Genomic DNA, 23,616 nt, shown 5'->3' on the forward strand with positions numbered 1-23,616 from the left:
ACAATTTCATTATCACATTACGATGTTTGGCTAACCTTAACATAATCTCTAATACAGAGGTTCTCCTAGCCGAACTAGCATCCTACAAAACATTCTCTAAGAACACTGAAATTGTACATCCTAACGTTTAAGGGCCAACGGCAAGGTCATAACCGGTGTCAAGATCCCTAACCAGACTTACCCCTCCCACTTGGGAGGGGCGACAGCACAGAGGCTTACCTCAAGTGCAACTACTAACAATTTCCCTTGACTTGACGGGGGCCCTTAAGACTCGACGCCATTTAAAGGTCGTTCGAACACTTGTGTGTGGTATCTAGAAGGTATCGTTGACCTCTCCCCACCCCACACAACTTACCGCATCTGCCGTCGCAGATGACCCTGGCCCCGGGAAATTCCCCAGGAGGGGGCTGTAACCCCTCCTACAAAGGAAGGGGCCTTGACCGCCTTTCCTTTACTTCCGGCGACCCGCCCTTAGACGGGACCGCCTCCCCACTGAGGGGCCAATGGCCACCTCTCCCGAGCGCTCCCATCCGTGTTGGGTGACGCCCACTCATAGGGATCTACCAATTAGTGCTCACCGATCATGACCTTACCGCCTACCAAAAATAAATACGACAATTCTGAAACCTATGAAAACATTGGTCACTACGACCGAAAGAGCCTGCTAGAAATGCAACACTACATCAACTCATTTTAATCGTAACAACCTAGACTGTATTCACCATACTTTATTATGATTAACCACAAACTGATACTGTCACAGCCTGTAAACGAAATGGAAAAACCAACTTATAACTTCACTTTATTGCACAACAACTTGCTGTCCTCAGGGGCTGGTGGGTGGGTCAAAATTGGCTCTTCGTTCCGTCCCGAGCTCACGTGTAGCGAGGGGGTGCAGCTTCGGAGCACAAGAACAAGAGGACGTCTTCTGGTCTTGCGCCTTCTTTTATCCGTCTTCAGGGTGGGCGAAAAACCCGCCCCTGCCCGCCCCGAGGGCGTGGCCGGCTGCGTCGGTGTCTAGGCCAGCCCATTCTAGGGCGGGAAAAAGCGCGCCCCGGCTACGCCGCTTCGGGCATACCAGCCGAGACGCGCCTCCCGCCCAAAAATGGCTTCCCGGGGGGATCGAGGCACTCAGCCATACGTTCGGGGGGACCGAGTGGTCGCCCCTTTCCATATGGCTGAGATACCCGCCACCCCCTCTCAACACAATCCCCAAAAGGAGGGAAACCGGAAACAGTTCTTAAAGTTTTTGGATGTGGGATGGAGTGACCATCCCGGCCGTATTTATTAAAACAAAATTAAAACATTAAACGTTTTCATGTTATGTACAATTTCATTATCACATTACGATGTTTGGCTAACCTTAACATAATCTCTAATACAGAGGTTCTCCTAGCCGAACTAGCATCCTACAAAACATTCTCTAAGAACACTGAAATTGTACATCCTAACGTTTAAGGGCCAACGGCAAGGTCATAACCGGTGTCAAGATCCCTAACCAGACTTACCCCTCCCACTTGGGAGGGGCGACAGCACAGAGGCTTACCTCAAGTGCAACTACTAACAATTTCCCTTGACTTGACGGGGGCCCTTAAGACTCGACGCCATTTAAAGGTCGTTCGAACACTTGTGTGTGGTATCTAGAAGGTATCGTTGACCTCTCCCCACCCCACACAACTTACCGCATCTGCCGTCGCAGATGACCCTGGCCCCGGGAAATTCCCCAGGAGGGGGCTGTAACCCCTCCTACAAAGGAAGGGGCCTTGACCGCCTTTCCTTTACTTCCGGCGACCCGCCCTTAGACGGGACCGCCTCCCCACTGAGGGGCCAATGGCCACCTCTCCCGAGCGCTCCCATCCGTGTTGGGTGACGCCCACTCATAGGGATCTACCAATTAGTGCTCACCGATCATGACCTTACCGCCACAGGTCCGGATAGTTGACCGGCTATCCGGACCCCCCACAAAACTCCTACCTAAAGGTCATGTTCCAAAGATTTTAACCAGGCTAGGAAGTCTCCTATGAGTAACTCATTCCCCGCCCTCGACAAATGCACACCATCCCCCAGATACATACTGTCATCATTAATACCATTATGCGAGATCGAATGCAATGCCTTGGAACGGAACAACCTACTCACTTTGTTATTCAATTTTCTAACAGAATGATTCAAAGCAGGGATCGAGATAGCCCCCCGCCACACTTTTCGTGGGATCATATGAGACCATGCGATTAGGCACCCCGGAACTCTCCTCGCTAACCAACTTACCGTGGAAAGCATAGCCTCCAGGAGAAGTCGTCTACCGGTGGTGACCAGATCATTGCCCCCCAAATGCACTATGACTATGGACGGCGGTGACCTCATCCGCTCTAACAAGCCCTCAAAAAATTCCTGAAACTGGTCAATACAGAGACCGCCCCTTCCGTAGAAGGACACTCTGTACCCGTATTCCTCAGGTACGTGAACCATGTCACCTGCTTTGAATACGTCTGCAGCCCGTCTCACGTATGAGTGGCCCACGACCCAAACCTCCTTCCTCACAGCCGGTGACGTGCGACCGCTGACCTGGTGTTGGGTCGACTGCTCAGTCTGCCCTGCCGCGTAGGCTTGCGCAACTGAAAACAAACAAAGACAAGAGGCGTGAGTACAAGATTATAGTTTCACAACATGTGCAATCGCACGTACCTCTTATAACAATTGGAGGACCAGCGCCCCACACGTTTCACTTGTTCTACATTAAGACCTCTGGCTGTAGCTTCAGTGGCAGCCCCTATACGAAAGGAGTGGGTCCCAAATTCGCCCGGGTCCAAGCCCGCTGCGGCAATGGCCATTGCAAGCACCCGTTGAAACTGAAACCTCGTCAGCGGGGTGGCGTCTGCATGCCTCAACAATGTCCCTCCCCATGATGCCACCCTTCGTGCTAGGTAATCTTCTAAGCACTGTACCGGACACATGGATGAGTCGGGGTTCCTGCGGATGATCGTGCAGTCCCCTCTCCCATCTTGGTCAGTCTTGGACCTGAGAAAGGAGACAATCATCGCGTCACCCCTGATCTGGACATGCTCCCTGCACAAGCCCCCCGTCACGTCCCGTTTGTTCCTTGCAACCAGCTCACTAACTCTCATAGCCCCGTGAAATGCCAGCGTAAATGCAGTCCGGAACAAACAGGTCTCGAACGGGGACGAGCATGTGTTCGGGAGCGTGACCAGTAACTGGGACAACCTGTCTAGACCTATCGGTCGTCGTACATCTACTCTGCGACCCTCTAGACGTTGCCACCCACGTAGCGCTTTTTGTACCGTGAAAGACGCTGTTGGGTCCAGGATGCCATGGGCCCTGGCAACAAAGGAAATGGCGGCACGATGCCTTTGGGCCGTAGCCACCGATTTCCCAGCCCTACGTAAGGACATCAGAAAAAGTACTACCAACTCCTCCTGACCCCAAAGTCCTCCTCTCTCTGCCCCCAAAAAGGCTAAATAGGCCTGGAACGCCCCTTCATATGCCTTCCTTGTCCTGGGTGCTAGACTCTCTCCCACGAGGTGACGAAGTTCGGGGCACCGAGAGACCAGAGAGCTTCGGGGAAGGGTGCCGGCTCCGGGTCCGCTGAAGGAAGGAAACCCGAGAAAGCCTGCATGTGAAAACGAGACAGTGCATCAGCAGCCTGATTCATCACCCCTGGGACATGTTTTGCTCTGAATACTACGTTCAGTTGCATACACAGTAAGACAATTTCTTTGAGGAGCCTCAAAATCAACTTACAACGGGCTGCCTGACTATTGATGCATTCTACCACGGTCATATTATCGGACCAGAACACAACAGAATGATCTCTGAACCCTTCTGGCCAGGTTCTCAGGGCCACCAGAATGGGAAATAGTTCGAGGAAAGCGATGTTACTTGTCAGCCCCTTCTCGTGCCACCATAGGGGCCACTTTTGTGCCGACCATTTCGTGCCGAAGATGGCGCCAAAACCTACGCTTCCTGCTGAATCTGTCCATAGCCCAAGCTCTTCAGAGGAGACGGCTGGCTTGTTCCAGACGACCCGGCCATTGAAGTCCGCCAAGAATGCTAACCAAATCCGCATGTCCTGGCGGACCTCGGCCGATAACCTTGTGCGATGATGACCCTCCTTTAAGCCAACCATTGCTTGGGCAATTGAGCGGGAAAAGGGGCGAGCCATTGGTATCACCCTCAAGGCAAAGTTCAACTTTCCCACTAACTGTTGCAACTGATGCAGTGTAACTTTGGATGCCTTTAAACATACTTGGAGGGCTGCCCTGAATTTCGACACTTTGCTAGCTGGTAAACGGAAGCACCCCTCCCTTGAGTCCAACTCGATCCCCAAAAACTCGAGGCAAGTCGTGGGACCCATAGTTTTACCTGGTGCCAACGGCACGCCAAGATGATCCATTAACACACAGAATTCAGCTAAGGCCCGGGCACATTCGGGAGTACCGGCGGGGCCAAGGAACAGAAAATCGTCAAGGTAGTGCATTACATTTCGGAAACCCGTTTTCTTAGTGAACACCCATTGCAGGAAAGTACTGAATTTCTCAAAGTAAGCACATGATATAGAGCATCCCATTGGCATACACCTATCCATGTAAAATGACCCCTGGAACCCGAATCCCAGAAGACGCTGATCGTCTGGGTGTACCGGAAGCAACCGGAACGCTGACTCGATATCAGATTTCGCCATCAACGTCCCGTGCCCCAGGCGATTCAAGATGGCTACCGCCTCATCAAAAGATGCGTATCGCACCGAACAAACTTCTGGCTCAATTGCGTCGTTCACCGAAAGACCATATGGAGCAGATAGATTATGAATCAAACGAAACTCACCCGGGTCTTTCTTGGGGACCACCCCTAACGGAGAACAAACGAAATCCGGTACCGGGGGCTCACTAAACGGGCCGGCGACCCGTCCCCGGCTAACCTCTTTCTGAATTTTTTCTTGCACTACAGATGCATGTTGTAAAACGGAAAGTTGATTTTTGCACATCCCTACACCCTGAAAGTCCCCTACCGGGATGCGGAAACCATGTGTAAAACCGTTCCGCAGCACCCCGGCAGAAGTACGATCCGGGTATTCGCTGAGCCAGGGAATCATTGCCAAGGTATCAATCGGGGTTGGTAAAGGCGCCCCTCGGCCTAGTTTAGACCTGTTTGGCGCCTCCCTTACCCCCATTCTCACTCGTTCTGGCTCTGCACGATGACTCAGGATGGGACGACCCACACGTACTACACTCATGTTTGAATTTACACGATCCCGGAGGCCTGGTACACTTCCCCTTGTTAAAATTAAAACAGAAACCCTTTCTACCTGTATTGCCTGCGGGCCTCGACTGGTCGTCGGTGCTCGTACTTGGTCGAAAGGGCGTCCCCACATTTTGGCGGGAGTAATCAACAACAGTGCTCCCGACCAATGGCATTCTTAACATTCCCGATTCTTTCATTTTATCCCATGTTAAAGAATCGTAACAATCCCAAGTCAAACTCTTGTTATGTTCCTTTTCTTTCCTGAACAAATTGTCATAACAAAACCAATGGTTACCTTGATACGCTGTCGAGTAACCCATAATTCGTGATTGATAAACGGGAAACTCAGGAAGCAACTCGGGCCTACGTTCCCCCAAAATTGATGTGAAAATACCCCATGCATTGCCCCAGTTGCCAATGTTCTCATTGACCTTAAAGGCGGCCATCTTTGCGCGCCAAACACTCGGATGCATTAAGTCCTTCTGACTTTTTACATGCTCCACATCATAATGATCAACAAGCAGGGAAAAAATATTCACGTACTCCCCCGCCCAGATCTTTTCTTTTATAGCTAAAGGCACATGTTGTCCTAATCTCTCTCTACGAGAGGGTGCTGACTCGTCCCTTGCAATCGGCAATGGCCGCTTACCTGCACCGGACGCAGCTTCTGCCGATTGCGACTTGTCTATCCCCGCCAACGGCGTAGCCACTCTAGCTGCCTCTTTCTTCTCACGAAGCCCTTTTATCAGCGCCTGTGCTTCGGCAGCCGTGGCGCCATCACTACTATCCCCCAACCATGCTGCTAGCTGTGCTGCCAGCTCGGGGGGCATGTCTTCCTTGGATGTCGGGGTGACGACAACGGGGATTGGATTCCCCTCCATCGGTACTGGGGTCGGCGCCTCGAGCGGGGCAGAGGGAACCGGGACGGCCCCACCGGCTGGAACCTTTCTCGGCCTCTTAGGTCTCCCTCCAGCCGGCGGGGTGCCCGAACCCTCCTCCCCATCTCGCTCCGCCAACCGTTTCTTTATGTCGGACACTTCTTTGCAAAGGGCCCGCACCATTTGTTCGGTCGTCATTCTTTTTGCGCCTTTCTTGGGCATCTCTCCGAGGAAGTATCTAGAAGACAAAGAAAAAGATCAAAACGCTCAAAATTGGCTCTTCGTTCCGTCCCGAGCTCACGTGTAGCGAGGGGGTGCAGCTTCGGAGCACAAGAACAAGAGGACGTCTTCTGGTCTTGCGCCTTCTTTTATCCGTCTTCAGGGTGGGCGAAAAACCCGCCCCTGCCCGCCCCGAGGGCGTGGCCGGCTGCGTCGGTGTCTAGGCCAGCCCATTCTAGGGCGGGAAAAAGCGCGCCCCGGCTACGCCGCTTCGGGCATACCAGCCGAGACGCGCCTCCCGCCCAAAAATGGCTTCCCGGGGGGATCGAGGCACTCAGCCATACGTTCGGGGGGACCGAGTGGTCGCCCCTTTCCATGTGCGCTGTGATGTCATGCGCCGTGATGTTGCGCGCGGTGATGTTGCGCACTTGGATGTCGAGCGCCGCGTGTCACTTGCATGCTGCCTAACTAGGTTAGTCCCCCCACTTCTTTTTTTAGGACTTGTGCCCTGCCGGTGACGGAATTCCAACCCTTTAAGGTTTGTGATAATGGTAGCAATGCGGAGACGTCTGTTAACCTGCATTTTGCCACTAAACTATTATCGTACTCGACGGTGTATTCCCGTGAGGAGGAAGCACAAATAGAGCGTGAAACTCACAGAAGTAAACCTGTGAGTCCAGGCACCCAGAGAAGAGCCGGAGCAGCACACGAGCGTGTGTCGGCACACACAATGACAAATCCCGCGCACACACAACATTTACAGTCTTGTACTCCAGGGGACGATACACTGATTACCAAAAAAGTCAGTACAAAGCGTACACCCCCCATTCAAAGACGTTGAAGAAATCAATCATTTGACCGAAACATACCTTTGATTTAGCAATCTTTGATTGGCTGCCTGCGATGAAATCAATGGTCTGCTCCTCAGAAGGTCACCTCAAGTGGGTGTGCCTGTGGTGTGTGTTGTATAAACACTGGAAAAGTAGGCGCTCATGTGACTTCTGTCAAATACACACGTTTTCAGCTCTCCATTTTTTCATGCTTTCCTAGAATTCCTGTGTGCACACAAACAACAAATAAAAAATGACACATTTCTGTTAAACAAGATCAGTTCACCTTAGGAAAGACATAGACATATGTGTTTTAACTCCATTAGACAGCTGTGTAATGTAAGAAAGCACATAATCATATAGATTTTATTTCTAATATATGTTTACACAATGAGGTAATATTGGCAATTCCGTGACCTTCCTGTCATGAGTAATATTGTTTCATAATATCGTTGATCATGCTTATGACGTTTAATTTTTCTTAGTAATTCTTCCGTGCCAAAATACTTGATGAAATACCCCCTGCGGATGCACATACACACTATTCTTGAACCCTTTTGGCAAAATCTCGTGTGATCCGATAATTTTCCTCGTAACTACCATCCACCCATCCCCATTTCACGTAGCTGCTCGTAGCAGTATTGCAAACATTGCTCAAGAAGCCAGACTCGTATGCGGTTAGCATTAATATTTAGATGTATATCAGTGATCCTATATAAAGTCAGAAAATGCATATGATTTGCTATCATGTGCATGCTTTATCAGCTCACTGAAGCGGCCTCTTGACTACAGGTGCAGCCTTTAAAATCAACACATAAGGTAATCACCATGAAATGCGAAAATACTTTTGATTTCACTTTCACGTTTTGTGAATTAAATACATTTTCTCCTTATGTAAATAATTAATGGAGCTTAGAAAAGACTCAAAGGGAGAACGTTTGAATTTGGGAATCCTTTTAAAAACGACTATTTTCACTGAGTAAAGGATATTTTTAAAGTTAGTACATGGATATTACAGAGTTTATTTCCTGCTTAAGCGTTTTAAGCTGTATCAAATGCAGTCGCTCCTCACATTCCAACCTTGGTAAGGGATGAAAGAGAGAATTGTGGCAGTTCAGTCTGCAGTTAAAAGGTCCGAAGATACTTCTGTCCCGGGCACAGGTATGGAAGATGCTGCCATGGTGAAGATGGGTTGTGAGTGTGTTTGTGTGGGGGGTTTGTGTGTTGGGGGGATTATCACTTTGATGCTGCATTGCAGATTGTGCTATGGCATACATTAATTGTATTTGAGAGCTGCAATAGTGATGGGGCAGAAGGTGGCACCACAAATACCCACTAGGCTTAATCCACCACGAATTAAGTGGAACAAGTGTCACCACTGTAAAAATTGTGAGGAGACTGCTAACGTGTGCCCTGGTCTATTGTGATGCATTTGAATGAATGGGGAACCAAACATTTTGATCAAAAGGAAGTAATCTTTCCTCATCTTTTTTAATTCTACTTAAGAATTACAAGGATTTTTTTCTGCAAAGTAGTTTTTCCCGTTTTTTACACTTTCTGTGCACAATGGTCGCTGTCAAATGCCTCACAAAATATCCCGCAGATGAGGGGTGAAGAGTTAACTTTTAGAAGGTGTATGCATGACTCACCAAAAGTGCCTCGTTTTCCATACATGTTTTCATAGAAGGGGGTTTCAAAAGTTTTATCACACTCGGATCTAGATTCCAGATCACTGTAATATATATTCATTTTATAATGAGGGTATTGGGATATGTGAAATGGAAAGTTCAGATAGCAAATAAGTTGAATGTTATCTTCTTTCCTGGACAGCCTCTGATGTGCCGGGTTATCATATTATCTTCTCATTGGAAATTGAGACTTATCAAATATGAAAGTCCATTTAATGTTGGATGCTGGCAGACCACACAACATCTTAATTTTTTTTTTTTTTTAAATATATTTTTATTGCAGGAATCAGTAAATCAGTACAGTAGCGACCAGCATTGTATTATAAGCAACATATATAGAATAAAGTCCTCTGGCCCCTCTCCGTAAAGTCTGTACACAGCCAACTGGCCCGCAACCCTGGGGTCGGGCGGCGAAATGCAACAGGGGTCAGCAGAACGCTGGAGCTGGTCCGGATAACACACTGTCCGTCATCTGCTTTTCCAAACGAACCCAAAACCCCCAAAATAACCCCCCCCTCAAAATACCTACTAACTGTGAAACCCCCCCCCCCCCTGCCCCCCTGCCCCCCCCCCCCCCCACCACCAGCGCCAGGGAGCTTATCAACATAGGATCTACTGTGTGACCCACGGGGAAGGTAATAGGACTGTCTGCGCTGACGTTCATCGGGACTCGGGGCGAGTCGCTTCTTCACTTTCGGAGTCGCTGGGGGCACAATAATCCCTGAGGGCCTGTACTAGCATTTCCCACTCCAACGCGGCCTCCTGCGCCTTCTCATTACCCTGTCTCCAAGCCAGCTGATATCTTAGCGCGCTCTCTCCCGCCGCCCATTTCAAAAGCTCACTGTGCCATCTGCTGCCTGCCGGACCAGCTCGTGCCTTCCAGTTCCTGGTCACCTCTCGCTTAGCAAGGAGGAGCCCCAGGTCGATAAATTTACTGGAAATTTTATTCCGGGGGGTATGGGGAAACCAGTGCAAGAGCCCCACCGCCGCATCGAATGATAAGCGCCTCCCCGTCACCTCCTCCAGAGTCGTCGCTACCTCTTGCCAGTAGGACGTCAGTCCTGGACAGGCCCATAACATGTGTAGGAGGTCCGCCTCCTGAGCCGGGCACCTAGGGCATTCCGCTGAAGCCGTGGCAAAATAACACCTGATCTTTACCGGGGTCAGGTACGCTCTATGGAGAACATAATAGTGGACCAGTTGGAAACGGGCGCTACGTGTGCCCTTCCAGGCACGTCTCACCAACTGGGCCCAGGTCGTCTCCGGGATCTCCCTACCAATGTCCTCCTCCCAGCGGGTTCTCAATGTGGTGAGAGGAACCAATCCCTCGGCAATCAACCTGCCGTAGAGGCAAGTGACCGCCTTCACCGTGCCCGCCGACATCATTACGTACTGGCACACCTGAGACAAGTGGGGTTCCTCCAGCCCGTTTTGCCAGTGCGCCTGGATCGCTCGCATAATGGCCGAGTGCAGCAGAAAGTCGCCCCGGGGGATCCCGAAGCGGTCAATGAGATCCTGAAAGGACAGGAGCGCTCCGTCCTCGTACAGATCACCGACGAGCTGTAAACCGGAATCCTCCCAGACCGCCAATCGTGACCAATCCCCTCCGTGGGGGAGGGCCGTCAGCATCCCCAACGGTATTTCAGGCGCGTAAGGTATTCTTAGTTGGCCTCTGGCGTGAGCCCGATTCCAACACAGTCGGATAGTCCGCTCCTCCATCGACAGGTCCCACAGGACCAAGCGTTGTCGTAGCTCTATAAAGGAGAGAACGTGCCTGGCCACACCCGTCCCTCTACCGTCTTCCGGGCCCCTGAATTCCCTGGCTATCTCCTGGGCGAAGGTCTGGAGCTGCGCCGCCAGATAGTACTTCTCGAAATCCGGCACAGCGAGCCCCCCCTCGTCCTTCGGCCTCATCAAGGTATTGAGGGCCACCCGTCGCCGGCCCGTTCCCCAGAGGAACCCGACCACCGTAGAGCGCAAGCGACGAAACGTGGCCGGCGGGACCCAGATCGGCAAAGTCCGGAAGTAATACAATAACCGGGGAAGCGCCACCATTTTGAGCAGGGCGATGCGACCCGCCACTGAGAGCGGCAGCGTGGCCCAAAAGTCCATGCAACCTCGGAGTGCTCGGATGCAGCGGGCAATGTTTCCGTCTAGGAGGTCGGGTTGGTCGTGGTAAACGAATACCCCAAGGTACTTAAAGCAGTCGGGCTCCCATCTGATCTCCCTACGTAGCGCAGGGGCGGGGGTACCCCTGCGCACCGGAAAGAGACAGGTCTTAGACCAATTCACTTGGAGTCCTGAGACCGCTCCGAACTCCGTAAGCGCCAATTCCGCTCCCCGCAAAGCGTCGACCGGGTCCTCCAGGAAGAGCAGCAGGTCATCCGCATATAGCGAGACATAATGCGGGCCCGCAGCCGTCCATAAGCCCGTATAGTGGGCTCCCGAGCGAAGGTGCATCGCCAGTGGCTCCACCGCTAGCGCAAAAAGAAGCGGGGATAAGGAGCACCCCTGCCGAGTGCCTCGTTCCACCGGATACCGTGATGAAATCAATGGGCCCGATCGGACCCTGGCCGAAGCAGAAGCATATAGAACCGCGGTCCATCGAACAAATCCCTCCCCGCGGCCGAATCTCCGTAACACCGTGCAGAGGTAGTCCCACTCTAGGCTATCAAAAGCCTTCTCCAGGTCCACCGACAAGACTACCGGGGATGGGGCATCCACAAATGGTTCCCCAAGCAAGCGGAACAACCTTCGAATATTCATAGTCGTGTTCCGCCGTGGAATGAAACCAGCTTGGTCCTCATGCACCAGGGAACTCATATGTCCCAGCAGCCTCGAGGCCAAGATGCTGCTCAATATTTTGTAGTCCACCGTCAACATTGATAGGGGACGGTAGGACCCCGGGTCAGATGAGTCTCGGCCCGGTTTGAGGAGAGGAACCACCAGCGCTTCACACATCGAGCTCGGGAGTCGCCCCAATCTCTTCGCCTCCCTGTAGACCACCAGTAACCGAGGAGCTAAGAGGTCAGCGTAAGCTGCATAGAACTCCACTGGTAGGCCATCTAGGCCCGGGGTCTTGTTCCTCGCCATCCTTTTGATGGCCCCGCGGATCTCCCCCAAGTCGATATCGGAACCCAGAGTTTTCGCCACTTCCTGTCCTACTGTGCGGAGCTCCAGTGGGCGAAGATAATTATCAAGCCGGTCTGGGTCACGTGCGGAGCGACTGCGATATAAACATTCATAATAATGCCGGAAGCAACTAAGAATCTCCGGTTGGGTGCATACCTCGGTCCCATCTGCCCCACGCATATTTGTCGTCGTCTGGGACTGGCGCGTAGGGTTGGCCAACCAGGCCAGCAACGCACTCGCCCTGTCTCCCTCTGCGATAGACCGGACCGTATAGGCCTTATAATCAAAACAGCGGAGCCGTTCGACCTCCACCGCTACCCTCTCCCTCGCCTCCACCGTTTGTGTTTGCAATTCCGGGTGTCCGGGGCGGCTAACTTCAAGCTCGCGGAGCGCCCGGTCCGCTGTGTCTAAATCAGCCAGGATAACGCGCCTCATGCCCACCTTCTTAGAGATACAGTAGCCCCTCACCACTACCTTAAAAGCGTCCCATTCGAACGCCCTAGTACTCGCGGAGCCGCCGTTGGACGCAAAATAATCCGATATTCTCCCCTCCAGGTCCGCCTTGAAGACACTGTCCTCAAGGATCTCGGGTCGCATCTTCCAGGTGGGTACCGCCGGCGTCCCAGGAAACCAGCGAATGTCCAGCAGGAGGGGGTTATGGTCCGAGATGGTCCTCGATAAGTACTCTGATCGGACCGCTGCCGAAACCAGTTCGGGCGAACCAAGAAAACCATCTAGCCTGACATGCAACTCATGGAGGCTCGAGAAGAATGAATAATCCCTAGATGCGGGGTGATGCGCCCTCCAAATGTCCGTCAAACCCCAGCGGGTCTGCCAATCCTGACGACCCTTAGCCGTGCGACGGACCGGGGAGTCGGGGAGCGGGGGATGCGAGCGGTCTAAGTCCACATCCACTACGGAGTTGAAGTCTCCCCCCAACAGGAGGGGCCCGGCGAAAAAATGGGCCAACGAGCCCGATAACCTGGAAAGGAAGGCAGTCTGGTCTACATTAGGAGCGTACACACAGCAAACGTTCAGGTCCCTCCCTCCTAGAGTGCCTGAGATGGCCACGAAACGCCCCTCTGGGTCTAGCACTGTCCTCGTGACCTGGAAGGGTACCCCTGCCCTGATCCATATTAGCGCCCCCCTGGCATAAGCAGAGTACGACGTGGAAAAGACCTGTCCCCGCCATCTACGCTGAAGCGCCGCCCCTTCCGCCTTGTTCAGATGCGTTTCCTGCAGCAGCGCCATTTGCACTCCCCTACGCACTAAATAAGCATGGACCTTGTGGCGCCTGGACATAGTGTGAAGCCCCCTCACGTTCCAAGTAACACATTTCAAGTTAGCAACATCAGCCATTGTCCCAGATTGTTCTTGCACAGTCCCCCCATTCGGGTCCCCACAAAGAAAAAGCATCAATCCTCCCAGCGCTGATGGCGGCCATTTTCCCCAACCAAAACCAAACCACCCAAGAACCAACAAAGCCCCCCCCCACCCACCCCAGAACAGGACCCAAACTGCACCATCCAGATCCCATCCAAACCTCGTCGTACATCAACCCCAGAACCCCCACTAGTCCTACGGTCGCCACCGTAGGAAGGCCTTATGGGCCAGGTGCGGGCTGGGCGGAGGCAGTGGGCCCTCGTCGCCCAGGCCACCAGGACTATAACCAGCCCCAACCAGTGTCAAACCTTCCGGGGCAAAAGCAGAGGCCCCCCAACCCTCACTCCCTCGTTGTCAGCAATAAAGGACGGCAACCGCCTCCCCCCTGCCGGGCCCCCACCCAAAACAAGGCAGTATACCCCTTTACCCTTGTCCATCTAGAAGGTCCTCCACCGATTTCGGTGTGATCACCGGTGTATGGGTACTATCTGCCACTGAATCCTCCGAGTCCGACGGTGCCCCCTGAGCACCCGGGTTTTCTTCCTCCTCGATGGTTTCGTCTCTTGCTCCCGACAGTTCCGACAGTACTTCCAACACTCCCCTCCTTTCCGATGATGTCTCCGCAGTCGAGGGCCCTCCGGTGCGGCCGCGGCGATTCCTGACCCTCTTGGATCGCCTCCTTTGTTCCGGCTCATCTGCCTGTTGGGACGAGGAGCCAAAACCATCTTTCCCCGTCCGGTACAGTTCGAGCCAGTCACAGACCTCCTCCGGGGTGTCGAAGAACTGGGTTTTGTCGTCGACAATGATGCGGAGCCTTGCAGGATATAGGAGTGAATATTGAATGCCCTCGCTCCTGAGTTCGCGCTTAACCGCTAGGAAGGAGAACCGCTTGCGCTGCGTCTCGTAGGTGTAATCAGGGAAGATGTTCACCTGACTGTTCGCAACTTGGAACGGGCCGTTGTGCCTGGCGGCATTGAGGATTAAGTCCCTGTCCCTGAAATGCAGCAACCGCGCCACCACCGGCCTCGGGGTGCGTCCCTGCTGTGGGGGCCGTGCCGGGACTCTGTGAGCCCGTTCTAGAGTGTAGAAGGAGGACAGACCCTCCGGGACCACCGTGTCTCGGAGCCAGGTCTCCAAGTATCGCACCATGTCTCCATCCTCGATCTTTTCCGGCAGGCCCACCACTCGGATGTTGTTCCTCCTGTTGCGGCCTTCCGCATCCTCCGCCCTCCGTTCGAGGGTCTCGATCCGGGACAAGGCGTCCTTTATCGTCGCAGCTAAGGTTCGCTGCGCCGGCTCCAAAGTTTTCACCGTGCCCTCCACCTCCTTGACCCGGTCTGAGAGCTTGCCGTGGTCCGCCCTGAGGAGGCCCAGGCTCGTCGCCACCTGGGCAATGTCCTGTTGGAGGGCCGACCTCGTAGCCTCTATCGCCTGCAGGACACGGTCGAACTGTTGCTGCAGTGGCGCACTACCAGAACTTTTCGGGTCCCCATGCTCCTCCTTGTCCTGGGCTTCAGAGTCCGAGGTGGTCTGGGTGGATCCCTTGGCTCCTTTAGGTTTCCCCATGCTGCCAGGGGCACTCCGTGAGGGTCCCGGAGGAGGTGTCTCTGTGTACAGGTGTCGATCACGACCTTCCCGGACGCTTATCCTCAATTCGGGTATGGGCGATCTCCTTCGCCAGTGCCTGTAGAGACTCCGCCGCTTCGGCTCACGCCACCGCCACGGCGTCCGAGGGCACCGATGAGGGGGCGGAGACAGCCGTCGCCGAGAAGGGCAGACCCGGTCACCCACAATAGCCCCGGGGCGAGGGCCACCAACTCCCTCGGATGACCTGTGGCGCCAGAGTGTCGCGCCTCCCATGTAGTTGGACTGGCCAGGAAGACGTAGCTAGGTGCGGAGTCGCGAGGCGGGCCACCGCTTGGATCAGAGGGCGTCCGCTCCCGGTGCCCTCCAGTGCGCGGGCACCCGTCCGGCCGTCCAACCGAGTGCAAATCCGTTGCAAAAGGTCCAATCCTGTAAAGTCCAATGTCCAAAACAACCGAGGATGGCGAAGCCGGGCGCCTGTCGACACCCGTGCCACCTCTTCAACTCAGAAGTTTCGATCAAGGGGACAAAGGAGTCCGGGCGCCATGTTGGGTCGCACTCCGCAACTCCGCAAACTTCGGTATTCCTTCGGATCAACCCTCGTCCAAACTCCACCAGGGCCCCGGGCAGGTTGCCGTCGGCACGCTTAGCAGAATGCGGGGTCTGGGGTGCCCCGCAGCCTCCGAATTTCAGGATAATCTCGGGCTTAGTCCCGGAGCCGAGCTCTCAGGCGACCATCGCCATCGGCGCCCAAGCCACGCCCCTCCCACACAACATCTTAATGAGAGACATGGCTTCAGAGGGAGCCAATACAGCTCTATTAGGATGAGTACATTGTGCACAGGTGTGTTAAAAATGGCAATTTTTTCTTCCACACTCCTTGAAGTTTTCTTCAAAACGTTGCATAGTTTATAAACTTTGGAAAGGTTTAAAAGTTGCACGCGCAGGATAAAGATGTGCTGCAAATGGATTTGTGGAACAATATCTTAGCTAATATGAAAAAGTTCGGCTTTGTTATATGGTCAGGGTGTACACTTTAGACCCCCTTTTAAATTGGAGTTTGCTTAGAGGTCAGGATCAGAAGTTATATGATAATAATCACACCCTAAGTTTTCCCATGACATAATAAGCTAGGAAAAAACTCACAATATATAGGCAAAATCGACAGAAAATAAGGCAAAACATACAGATATTGGAAAAATAAATACCAGGGGCCTTATTTATGAAGGCCTTGCGCCACCGGTGCGTCACTTTTTCCCATTTTAAAAGTGACGCAAAAGTGGCGCAAGACCTTCATAAATAAGGCCCCAGAGCTGCATGTTATGTCTCATTCTGGGGGCAGACACTTGAAATAGGAGGCATTTATTACACCTGGTAAATTCCTCACCCTATTGCACAGGTATTACTCCCGAATTGAAAGTATGCCAGTGTGGATTTGTCCTAAAAAGGTTATTTTCGAAATGTAATCCTGTGAATAGAAGCTGTCATGCCTTTGTGTGATAAACTCTTGGACAAGGGTACTAATCAGAGGGACGTTTTAAATGTTTACACACTGAATTGTCTGTTCATTTACAAACAAACAGAGAAGCCAAACTATGCCTTTAATTCCCACTCATCACCCACTGATTGTGTTTTTCTTTCAGCTAATATCACACTCATGTAGGGCTTGAATATACAGGAACAATTAATGTATGACTGCTAGGTCACCTTTTGTGAATAACTAAGAGAAGCAAAGATAGAAACTTTTGATTGTAAAATGACTTTAAGGATCAGAAATATCTAGATTACTTACTGATAATCTCATTACTCTGATTCCTTCTTCTTTGTCCCAGGCCTTTACTTATGAGGAGGCTTGTCTCCTTCAAAACCACTTCCTTGATATGCTATACATCCCTTATATATTTGTTTAATTCTCTTTTGTCGTAAGGGAGCTCATAAAAGAGACCCTTCACATAATTTTTCCTGCTTACCATACCTACTGAAGCTTCACACAAAGCTTTAGGAGGATGGTAAAAATGGTATTAAAAGACTTCAAACAAGGAAGAAGGAATGAAATGTGAGATAATCAGTAAGTAATCTAGACATTACCTCTTCATCCTTCTTTCTCTCCTCTGTCTTTTACTGATGAGGACTTATCCAAGCCTTTACTTTAGCTTCACAATTGCACAAGAAAATGGAGTTCATTACATTAAAGCAGAATGCATGTTAAATGGCAAAAGCAACAAACAATCAACTTTGAGACATTGGATTGTACCATAATTAGCCCTGGATACACAAATTCAAGAAGAAGTGGATCACAAAAATCAAGAATCAGCCCAAGTTGCTTTCAAACAAATTTCATTGATCACGATACCGTGTGCTTCGGCACAGGAAGCAGCCAAGCCACTAGTGAAACTTTTCTAAGAAGACTCAGCCAAAAATCACAAAAAGAATGTTACAGCAATTAAATGAAGCTGTGTGATCCACATATATAGACAGCTCTACAAAGATCTAATGTTTGGAATGAATAGAAATGCGGGATACTTTATGGGTAGGATGCCCTTTTTTATTGGCTCCTTTAGAAGGGAAGGTTGTACAATAAATATAGGGTGTTTATTGTCTGCTATGGATGTGGCTGCCAGGGAGGCTGGACCTCTATATAAGTAAAGGACAGCGACAAGGAAGAGGGAATGTCACTGTGGATAGGATCTGCTAAGACATAGTGCAGCAGACATGTTCCCTTGTGACATCACAGTAGTTGACACTCAAATTTGTTATCTACTGGAGCAGCATCACAAGTTAAAAGCCAATACCAAAATGCCTAAAATGTAAACTGATATCCAACTGAGTATAATTCAACAACGAATTATTCAAAGTAAAGGTTTTTAGAATGAATGTAATACCAGAAACAATAACATTAACTTAGTTTGTCCACAACTAAATTGGCATAAATGTGTCTCAAAGAATAAAGAATTGGTCACATCTTTGTCAAAATTCACTCTAGACATATACTATAAACATGCATTCGGAAAAGTGCATCCTGTACAGTTAATTTGAGTTTGATTCCATTTGATAAATCTTTATTCAGCCAATTTATGGCCATAAGAGACACAAAACAATCAAACATTAATCAACATTTGTATAAAGTGCAAAGTGCCAGATAAAATGGATAAAACATCTTAAAACCAATAGAAGGAAGTGTAAAATACAGGATTTAAAAATCAACAGAGGGGGGCGTGACTTAGGAGCCTTCAAGAGATGGCCGCGGTTTGGCTAAGCTCCGTCGCGACGTGAAGTGTCGGATCGACTCCACGAAGCTCTTCTTTATCTGGGTGCTTAATTTTCGGCATAACCAATGTCGGAACCCTTGCTGCCCCTTTTGCGATGCTGGGCTCTCTGTTTGGTGAGATTTCTGCCCTTATTTTCTCTGTTTTGCTGCCGCTTCGCACTGTGATGTTGCGGCCGCCATTTTGTTTATTGGCAGTCCCGTTTTCTCCCACCAACAGTTCGTGAGATGTTATTTTCCTCACAGAATTCACCCATTTGATGCTGTGAATCCTACAATTCTTAACCAGTTACTAGGCTTCCCCTTTGACTCTTTCATATTTTGAACGAGGAGTGCATATTTTTTCTCTCATATTACATAAGGAGGTCCGTTGTTGTCCCTTCTACTGCTCAAAATGACGACAACTCGTACTAACCACAATGGGTCTTTACCACACAAGGAATCGGGTTTAGAGGATTTTAACCCTTTTAATGTTCTACAAGACTCTTTGGCGGAAACTATTAATGAGCCTGTTGTGAGTTCTAAGGGGTCTGTCAGTACTGCTTCCCGTGTGGGCGCCAAGCAAACTAATAAGGGATGTAACCAAAGCAGATATTAATATCTGGTTTGCTACTGAGCAATGCTCGTCAAAGCAGCGTGGGTCTCCCTTATCTACCTTCAGGGGTCTAAGAAGCTGCTGTTTGATTGCCTTAGGTAATGCATCATAGTAGGCTGATAAGATGTCCCCCCCTTCCGTTAGGAACTTCATAAATAACTCCTTGTGTTGAGCCAATAGTAAACACAGTACGTTTGTTGGGTCTTTACGGTGCCATACAATCCTAAAACTGTCAGTGGACTACTGGGTAGGAACAGCACCAGCAGTGGGTTGAAGCCTACTTACGGTGAACTGAAACTATGTCTCCTAAGGTGTTATGATCAGTCAGCGCAACTTCCCAAATTGAGAAAGTAGGTAATAAAGTCCCTAGTCGAAAACATATAGTCAAAGGTGGCTTTCGCGACCATGTCCCCTGAAAGTTGGTGGGAGAAACTCATCCTGACTAAAAGTGTTGACTAAATTAATGAAATCATGTGCAGCCAAATGACTAGCCAACTTGAGTCCCCTTGCTTCACTGAGATCACCGCGCGATAGGCCTTCATTGTTCCCTCCCTTCCACAGTTGCCCAGTCAGCTTGGCATTAACATCCCCAACAGATAGAGGTACTGCACCATAGAATTGTCATTGAAGGCTTGCAAGTTAGAGACAAAATAAACAGCTGGTTAAAATGAACACATGTGGGATAAACACAATCATTACTACAAAAATCAATTAAATAGAAAACAAATCTGGAAAAACTATTTCGTATCTGCAATATTTGAAATGCTGTAGACTCAGAGTAAATGAATGTGACTTGCACACAAAGATTTACACTAATCCAAATCACTAGGCATCCCATGGCCCTTTCATGGTTAGAGGAAACAGCTGGACAGGTATAGCAAGCATGGCCATCTATAGAGGTAGGTGCAATGGCACAGGTCATTTGAAGGGCAATGATATCATACCAATTAATAAAGGCCCTCCAGTCTGGATTTTCCAACTTCTCTTTAAGTACCTGCAACATTCCAACTCAAACGAGGGAGATTAGGAGCATCGCTAGGGCCAACAAGCTCACCATCTAGGAGAGGCGCTTACATCTTACTATTGGTGGTGACTGAGGGAATTGTAGTAGACAGTCAGTCCACACTGGCAAGGATATTATACCTGTTAGATGTTGGAATAGGATAACAGGCAACTGGCTGCCATAGGTTGACTTTAGGGCATTGCAGGGGACCCCTTAGTATTGCACTTAGTGGATAGTGGGCTGGAGATAAAAAAAAAAGGAAAAAGTCGTTGGTGTTCCTGGAAAACTTTAGATTGATCTATTTAAGCACCCACTGAGCTAAAACATCTCTAGGGGTAGCAGCTCGGAGGTTTGTAAAAGAACCCCAGGGGCACCATAGTGACCGTGCTTCTCCATGCTAGGATGAAATATGGGACAAACAGTAGATTGCGGACTAAATACAATGATCTGAAGTTTATAATAACACAGTCACTAACAGGGTCTCTGGGGTTGGGCCCAATCCATGCACACTTATGCACCATTAAACTATCTTTCACATAAAAAATTGGGAACCCTTTATTCCATACTAACCAGTCCAGGGATTTGTTGAAAAGTTCCTTGCATAATTCGTTCTAGCTCTTTCGAAAGGGGCGGGACACCTATGAGCACTGCCACATAAGGACATGCAGCAGGTGGTAAATTGACCACAACTTTGATGGGCTCCACCCTGGGTGCAGAAGATCCACCAGGTTTTGGCACGCTGGGAGACCGGCCCCCAAACTGGCTCCTCACTCCTAATTGGTGCTTCTGACGGTGTGTCCCTGTTTGTCCCACTAAGTAGATGTTTTGATCTGGAGCGTTTCCCTAGGAAGTGTTGGGCCCTACATTATCTCGAGGTTGAGTGCTAAAACCGACACCTTGTTGGAGGGCATTACACTCTAAAGGGTGACTGGGTGGCATGTGTATTGGGCGCTGCTCAAGGTAGGCTGGCAAGAACATAACGAGGATAAAGATAGCTTAACTTCCAAGGGATTTAAGCACTTAAACAATGGGGAATGTTTGGATTTGAGCTAGATGCTGAGCCACTTAAAGTGCCCCTCCATTATTGACGACAAATTATCTCCACTCGGTGGCAAGGAGGTCTCCACCCTTGAAGAGGAAGTGCTATTATGAGCCCCCTTCTCGCTGGTCTGGTAAAGAGGGTGATAAAGAAGCCACTTGTTTACCACTAATGGTGTTAGTGAGCTTCTTTAAGTGAGTGCCTCATTTATATTTCTTTGGTGGTGATGAGTTTGCAACTTCACTCCCAGATGTAAGGGGGACTCAGCCGCTTCAGGAGGTAGGAAGGTGGGGAGGATAAATCATAGCGGGAAGAGTTACATGGCTTAGAAGTTGCAGAGGTAGAAGAAGAGGCCACAGAAGGAAATTTACCAACCCCGATCCCTTCCCAAGACTCTGATCACAATCAACCCCTGGAGATAGCCTCCTTTCATTGAGTTCAGTCTCAGTGCTGATGACGCTCACCGCGGGTTCCAGCGTACGATCTACAGAAGCACTACTACCACCAGAGGTAGAGACAGGTGCACAACTTGTGATCTCCCCATGCATGAGGGTACAAAATTAACAAAGTCTCGAAACAACAAGAGGTAACGGTGCACTTACAAACTGTACCTTCTGGGTCGATGAGCCAAGAGACCAGGCCCAGCTCTGCCTCTTTGGGGCCAATGACGGGCGAAGGCAGGCCCAGTCTTGGCCCGGACTCATGCCTGGGCGCAACCCGCACACGTCCCACACTGCGGGACTCCTCTTGTGCTAAAGGGCACAGGTCCAAGTGACCCAGCCTCACCACATGTGTATTTTGGGGATGTAGTCCCACCCCAGATCAGTGTTATAGCAGAAAAGTGAGTTAAAATGATATATCCCTGGATGAGATACTTTTATAAGTCCTGGCCAAGCACATAAACTCAGTGGAATTTATACAATTCCCATGTCGCAATTCCTTGCAGATTTCTGAGTTTGAAGATAAATCCCAAGCAGTCATCATTAGAAGCCGAGAAGCTACAGCAGCTGCACGCATACATGCATAAAACACGCTTGCTTAGCAAAGTGACAGTGACGGAAACGCCTGCTGTTCGATCCATATGCTAATATTCCAGCCGCAGCTCAAATGAGATTTTACTGTCACTTTCTTGAAAGCAGGGTTTCTGCAGCTGTTCGCTGCAAAGTTCAATGTTTAATGTAAATACTGCTACAAATGAGTTTGTGCACGAGAACGTAATCCACGTGTCTCTTCATGGCATTAGAGAGATTCTTTGCGTTTCAGGCAATTATGCTCAAAGGGCCATATTTACAAAAAAAATACAAAATCAGCGCTTGTGGTACTAGCCCGTCTGTGCCAAACGCAAATTTCCAGGCATGCTACTGGCAACGTTAGATAACATTTTTACAAGTTCCTAGATAGCTCTGCTGTACAATTGTGTATATGTTGACGCTTTGTGATCTATGTTTAAGGTAAACCCCAGATTAAGGAATTGCTATAATCAAGATGGGGGTGTTTAAAAGCACTACCCGTCAGGATTCTCATAGGGAAAATCTGAAAGACGTGCCAGAGATCACGAAGATGAAAAAATCAACTTTGACACTTGGGATTGCAAAATCCAAGTAAGTCTATGGAGTGCTGCTGACCAGGACACAGATGCCTTCCAAAGTCAACTGTAAATGGATTCATATTGGATATAGGTTGATAGTTTGTCCTAAGTTACTTTTTTATTGAACACCAGGATGTAGGCAATCTTTGCCGCCTTCTGATAATGACCGAGATCATGCAATTATTTGTCGTTTCTCATTGGCAAAAGTTCTAACGTTGGGGTTTGAAATTTCTCTAGAGGCAAAAAAATTCATCATGACAATGGAAGATACATTGAAACATGGCTCATAGACCATATGTACCCTCTTTGATCTGTCAAACAGTTGCCTCATACTTTGTGATAAGTCTGACAAACAAAGAAAAAGGAACTGCCAATGGTGCATTTCCATTTGAGAAGCTTGGCATGCGGCACCAGTCTTCCCGAGCTGGGAGTTTTTAAAGTTCCATCCATAAGTAACTGGTTTATACCTCCGCTTCTTCTTGGTGTTCCAAAAAAGTGGCCGTGTCACCAGCTTAGATCTTTCCTTGCTGATGTAGAATTCCTAAATTCACTGGCTTTAGTCAACATACAGGTCATAAGTAAAATATACCTTTTTCAGCTTTATTAACTTTTTACTGGTTTAATATTGCGTTTATTGTAGTTTTTTTAGTTCAATAATGTGACTTTCTATGATATCACTAAGGTCACTTCCTATGATATAATTGGGGTCAATGCGACTAGTGGAGGATAGACATACAGGTGCTATACCAAAGAGGAAGCGCGCTGCCCTGACCAACTACGGGGGTAGAAAGTGTAAACGTCCAAAAGGGCCTGGAGATAGTGATGTTACATCAAAAGCCAGGGGATGCTCAGGCTCGCATGACTCAATGAACCAGTCCCCTCACCCTTCTGCAGTCGGGTGCTGGGACAGCAACAGTGGACGTGGCCCACTCTCCTAGGGGGTTATCAATGCACGCAGACTTTTTGCTTAAAAAGATGGAAGTACAGCTGAAATCCGCACTAGGACCGATAGAAAAGAGACTTGGTCGTATGGAACAACAGCTCTTGAAGCTGGACTCGACCACAAGGGGTGGTCTGGTCCAGAGAAAGGCAAATGTTCCACAGAGGGATAAAGTACAAACTAGCTCCTCATGTGTGGATAATGTAATACCCA

General features: G+C 49.7%; 1 protein-coding gene across 1 annotated transcript in view; it reads right to left on the reverse strand.

Moving 5' to 3' along the window:
• Positions 1-23,616, reverse strand: part of LOC147688983 (calcitonin gene-related peptide type 1 receptor-like) — a 2,326,554-nt gene that overhangs the window by 1,909,426 nt on the left and 393,512 nt on the right. Inside the window, exon 3 of the mRNA XM_086941876.1 lies at positions 7,226-7,411. The gene's annotated coding sequence lies outside the window, so the exon portion shown is untranslated. The remainder of the gene's footprint in view (positions 1-7,225; positions 7,412-23,616) is intronic.

The sequence above is a fragment of the Lissotriton vulgaris genome, chromosome 10, assembly GCF_964263255.1.
Source record: "Lissotriton vulgaris chromosome 10, aLisVul1.2, whole genome shotgun sequence".
NCBI classification, from domain to species: Eukaryota; Metazoa; Chordata; class Amphibia; order Caudata; family Salamandridae; genus Lissotriton; species Lissotriton vulgaris.